We start from the raw sequence: 6,000 nt of genomic DNA, 5'->3' as shown, positions 1-6,000 counted from the left end.
ACTGAGTGACTGAACTGAACTGAGAATAAATAGGGCAGAAAAATAGTTCTAAAGAGAATATTACAAAAATAATGTTTCTTGAAATGATGTCTTTTCTAGCTAACATAGAAATGAAAACCCGAAACAATAGCTTATGAAACATACCCAAAACAAAATTTATCACCAGATTATCAATAACCTGAGAATGCTGAGTACTTTGTTGCCTTAAGTCTAATAGGCCATGTGATTTTTCCCAAGACCCCTTTTAAGAACTAGTAGTTTATGCTTTGGTAATATCATATTGAGAACCAGACAGTGTTTTAATAAATGAAGATTAAGTTTTAGATGTATCTCCAGTTAATTTACTCTCCTTCATTTCATCCTCCTAAATATTTCCAGCAAAGTACTTTTGTTGTTGTTCAGTTACTCCCACTTTATGACCCCATGGATTGCAGTATGCCAGGTTCCTCTGTCCTCCACTATCTTTCTGAGTTTGCTCAAATTCATGTCCATGGAGTTGGTGATACTATCTAACCATCTGATCCTTTGCCGCCCCCTTCTCCTCCTGTCCTAAATCTTTTCCAACATCAGAGTCTTTTCAAATAAGTTGGCTCTTTGCGTCAGGTGGGCAAAGTATTCAAGTTTCAGCATCAGCATCAGTCCTTCCAATGAATATTCAGGGTTGATTTCCGTTAAGATTGACTGGTTTGATCTCCTTGCAGTCCAACAGATTCTCATGAGTCTTCTCCAACACCATAATAAAAAAGCATCAGTTCTTCAGCACTCAGCCTTTTTTATGGTCCAACTATCACATTTGTACATGACTACTGGAAAAACCACAGCTTTGACTAGACAGATCTTTGTCAGCAAAGTGATGTCTCTGCTTTTTAATATGCTGTCTAGGTTTGTCTTAGCTTTCCTTCCAAGAAGAAGTGTCTTTGAATTTCATGGCTGCAGTCATCATCCACAGTGATTTTGGAGTACTAGATAACATAATTAATCTTTCATGATCCAGTTAGTATTTCAAAAAAAAGATGTATTTCATTGATATTTTAGTGGTTAGTTCCTAAGTTTATTGATACAATACCATAGTTTTATTTTGCATCTATTATAAAATTATTCTCAACACTATATTAGTCATTAAATATCAAAATCTATCTCTTACTTAGCACTACAGATTTCTTAGACTTTAGATTCACGTTTACTCTATTGCACCTTTTTACCCTAATTTCTCAAAAATCTAGTCCAAATCAATAATAGGACTCATATCCAATACACAGCTAATAAACATGATTTTGCCATGTGTTAATAACATGCAAAATAAGAAAAATATCAAAAAAACAAATTATTAGCTTTGTTTTTACAAAACTTAAGCTTCCAGAGGACAAGAATGTCATCTAATGTATATAGAAAGTTGTGCACTGTTGGCAGTTGGATATTAAAATTCAATATTAACAAGTGGAACATAATTTACTGAGCCATTCCAATGCACAAGCAAATGGAAAAGTATTGAATATCTTGGGATTACTGAAATGCACTTTGATTTTATGCAACATCTTGTTAACTTTATCTGTTTTTCATAGCTTTTTTCCATTAGAGGGAGGGAGAGGGGAAAATTGGATCAAGGTCCTGGTTTTTAATATGAGGCATCAACACTATGAAAAAAAATCAAAGACACATTAATAAACTAAATATTACCTCCCACTGCTCTCTGGCTACCAGGCGCATGCAGTTCTTTCCACTGGACTCCTAAGAGGGCCTTCAATAAAGTGAAACTGTGAGTTTGACATTTCTCTTGCTCACTGCCAGGAAATTCTAAATTGAGTCCCAGTTGTTTTCCAGATTAATCCACTGGAGAGAACAGAATCTGAACACAGTATTTTACAACTTTTTGAAAATTCATTTAGGCTAAATTTAGGTTTGAGTATATGTATATATCCCTAATTATAAAACACTCCTCTTACATCAAGTACACACTAGTAACATGACTGTTAAAAAGACGAGGTAAGCATTTTTAATAGGGAAGAGCAAATTTTCTATGAATAACAGAAACCAAATGTTTATTTAAAAAATCCAGAACACACTATAATTCAAAAAACTGGTCTGCTTAAAAAAATTCACCTAGTTCCTCTCTGAAAATCATAAAAAGAGAGAAAAACATCTAGTAACAGCTTAGCTGTTTGTGTTACATTTGGGAAGAAAAGAGTACTTTTTATGAAATCTCACTCAATGAAACCTGATGCTTTGTTGAGTCTTCTTCATTCATATGTCAACCAGGTAAATGTACAACAAGGTAAGTTTTAAAAAATCAAAAGATGCTAGCAATTTCCATATTTGCTTTCTGATCTTTTCCAACACATGCTGGGAATGGCTCCCCAAATAAGGTACCTCGACATCTTTCCTGGCGAAGAATGCAGTGGGTTCATTCCTTGGATACGTGCTGCGTCAAGTACATTACACCTGGGCAATTCCTATTGACAGAAATTGAATGGAATTGCACTTCCAGGCTTTTTAAGAGCTTATTTGGTGCTTCACATGAGACTTTATTAAAAATAGCGCAGCTCTCAAAAACCTTTTAAGGCACTGGATGCTTTTTAAAAATCTAATAAATATGGATGGCTGATTAAGGAAATGTATTTTATATACTGTATGTTAATGCTGTTTTTTTTTTTTTTTCCTCATTTTCCATCTTTTTTTCCCCCTTTGCTTTTTCTGAGATCTTCAAGTAATAAACTAACTTTTAAAAAGGGTCTACTATTATCTATACCACAAATTCTTTCATCCTAGTGGAAACTCCATCCTCCCTTTGCCCTGCTCTAATCATTAAAAGCAGTTTCAATGTACTGCATGTGTGCTAAGTCACTTCAGTTGTGTATGATTCTTTGTGACCCTATGAACCCTGGCCTGCCAAGCTACTCTGTCCATGGGATTCTCCAGTCAAGAATACTGGAGTGGGTTGCCATGCCCTCCCCCAGGGAATCTTCCCGACCCAGGGATCTAACCCTCATCTCTTATAGCTCCTCCACTGGCAGTCAGATTCTCTACCATTAGTGCTACCAACTACCAAAAAACAAGTCAGATTTATTCTTCCAACAACCTTTCAGGTAGATATCCTTCCCAGTCTAGGGAGTAGGAACTGAGGCTCAGATGATTTAACAATTTGCTCAATGTCACACATTTAATAGGTGGCAAAGCCAATGCTGACAAATATTCTTCTGGTGCCAATGGTTATTATTGATGTTTGGTCCCTGGTAGCTCAGATGGTAAAGAATCTGCATGCAATGCAGGAGATACAGGTCCAATCCCTGAGTCAGGAAGATCCGCTGGAGGAGGGTATGGCAACCTACTCCAGTATTCTTGTCTGGAGAATCCCATGGACAGAGGAGCCTGGCAGGCTACAGTCCATAATGTCGCAAAGAGTTGGACAGACTCAGTGACTAACACACAATAGGGGGAAAGTAATTTTTGTATACTCTGTTTTTCAATCTTGATTTGATTATCTGAGTCTTACATGCTGACTCCAACTTTGGTGCTCTTCCCCTTACATATAATCAAAGCCAACCAATTGAGAATTTTGTGAAGCAACAATCAGGTGACCCAAACAATGGGAATAAATGATGGTAACTCTTATTTAACAGACTTCGTTTTTCTGCAAACAAAGAAAATGTTTCCTCTCCAAATACTGATTCTTGATGATTCTATATCATTCTCTTTTTCCTGATCCAATTCCAAGTTTAGGTGTTTATAATGAGAAGCTTCTTGGGAAACTATCATTTTCAGGAAAAAAAAAAGTTTTTAGTCTTCAATTTAGAATTCTTGGGTAGAAAGTGGAAGAGTCAATAAAAGGATGAGTGGAATGTTCTGAGCACAGTTGCACTGGGGCTCTTGGAAACCTATATGCACTAGGAAGTCTACAAAGGAAGCTCAGCCAGGCTCCTGGGCAAACCAAGTTAGATTTTCCAGAAGTGAACTTGTTTGGAGGGGTGTTCAGTGCACAGAAAAATCTGTTTCTCACTTTTATTGTTTATTAAATGATCAACGTCTTAAAATATTTAAAGTGAAAGTGCTGGTCGTTCAGTCATGTGTGACTCTTTGGGACCCCATGGACTGTAGTCCACCAGGCTCCTCTGTCCATGGGATTCTCCAGGCAAGGATACTGGAGTGGGTTGCTATTTTCTTCTCCAGGGGAGCTTCCTGACCCAGGGATTGAACCCAGGTCTCCTGAATTGAGGGCAGATTCTTTACCATCTGAGCCACCAGGGAGCTTGGTAGGTGATAAATCACAGAAAGTGATTATCTTTTAAAAATATATACTCCATGCAGTTCACCATTTTGTAACCTATTAAATTTAACTCAACTTCTAAGTTTAATTTATACTTTCATGCAAAAAAATGTAAGAAAACCAAATATTCAATAGAAGTTTGTTCCTGAAAGGAATGGTGCTACTATGATTTTAGAGGTGCTAGAATACAAACAATTTACATAGAAAAATTTCAAAAGGCATTACAACTGATAACTTATATTCAATAAAATCTTTTAATAAATAAAATGTTTTTTTATATGAGGTTCACAATTATTTTAAGTTAACAGAAATTAGTTATAATGTTGTATATGAAATTTGTCAAGTGACTCTCTGTAGGTCATCAGGAAGTAGTTTAAAGGTCCTTTTAGAAAAAGATTTTTTTAGATAGAATTTTTATTTCTGAGATGGCATGGTCTCATGTAGTTGTAGAATTCATAGCTCTCATCTCTTTGGTTATATCCATGGGATAAAAGGATGACTTCTACATCTTCTGACAGCAGACTTCATTAAATGCTTACCATCTCACACAGGGACCGATTGTTTAAGGCAGGATGGTAATATAATCTTTGGAAGACTGGGTCTTGTTATCCATTTTAAGGCAGTCTCTTGAAAATTATTTTGGTCAGTTCTTTGTCCTTACTACATCATCAACTAAAAGAATAAGTTCCTTCTGCTCTATATGTTTCTCTTGATCTATGAAGGCATTTATGAATGTATGACTGATTATTTAATTAGAAAAATAAACCAAAGCATGTCCCAACAAACAGATAATTCATTTTTCTGCTTAGTAAAACTGAATTGTATGAGTTGTTTTTACTTCTTGTTTTTCATGATACTATCCTCTTAAAAGAAGGACCACTAAGAAAAACAAAGTAAGTCAACTATGTCTCATCAGAAAAATTTCTTCTGCTATGACTTTTTTCTTTAGGAAAAAGAAAGCCCTATTAACATGAGTCATACAGAGAGATACTCTGAATTTGTGAAAAAATCTGAATTATGGAATATTTTCAAAGACAAGAAATGCATCAGGAAGCCATGGTGCTGTCTAGAGAGGACAAATGAATGGGAATGTGTGTGTGTGGCTTCCCAGATGGCTTAGTGGTAAAGAATCCTCATGCCAAAGGAGGAAACACAAGAGACATGGGTTCAGTCCCTGGATAGAGAAGATCCCTTGGAGAAGGGAACAGGAATTCACTCCAGTATTCTTGCCTGCAAAATCCCATGGTCAGAGGAGCCTAGTGGGCTACAGTTCATGGGGTCCCAAAAACTCAGACATGACTGAGCATGCTCATATATACATATATATATACATATTAATACATAATTTTATCAGGTACACTAGAAAAATGAAACTAGCAGAAAACACTGCATTTATGCAAGTTTCTACACTGAGAAACTTAAGATTATTTTTAAGACATGACAATTCTCGATGTTTCTATTACTATTAATTATCTGGCTGTTTCTTTATTATGTGTGTGTTAGTCACTCAGTCATGTCTGACTCTTTGTGACCCCATTGACTATAGCTCTCGATGCTCCTCTGTCCATTAACTTCTCCAGGCAAAAATACTGAAGAGGGTTGCCATTCCTTTCTTCAGAGGATCTGCTTATTCTACTTAGTAAACACCACCAGCACCAAATTTATAGGAAAAAAATCATAGAAGAGAAAAAGGAAGTGTTTTATTTTTTTCCCAGTAATTGTAAAATAAGAAGCAACAG

This window comes from Bos grunniens, chromosome 5 (assembly GCF_055505025.1).
Source record: "Bos grunniens cultivar Pamir isolate PY7600 chromosome 5, Bosgru_T2T1.0, whole genome shotgun sequence".
Taxonomy (NCBI): Eukaryota; Metazoa; Chordata; class Mammalia; order Artiodactyla; family Bovidae; genus Bos; species Bos grunniens.
Note: the sequence above shows the minus strand (reverse complement) of the source record.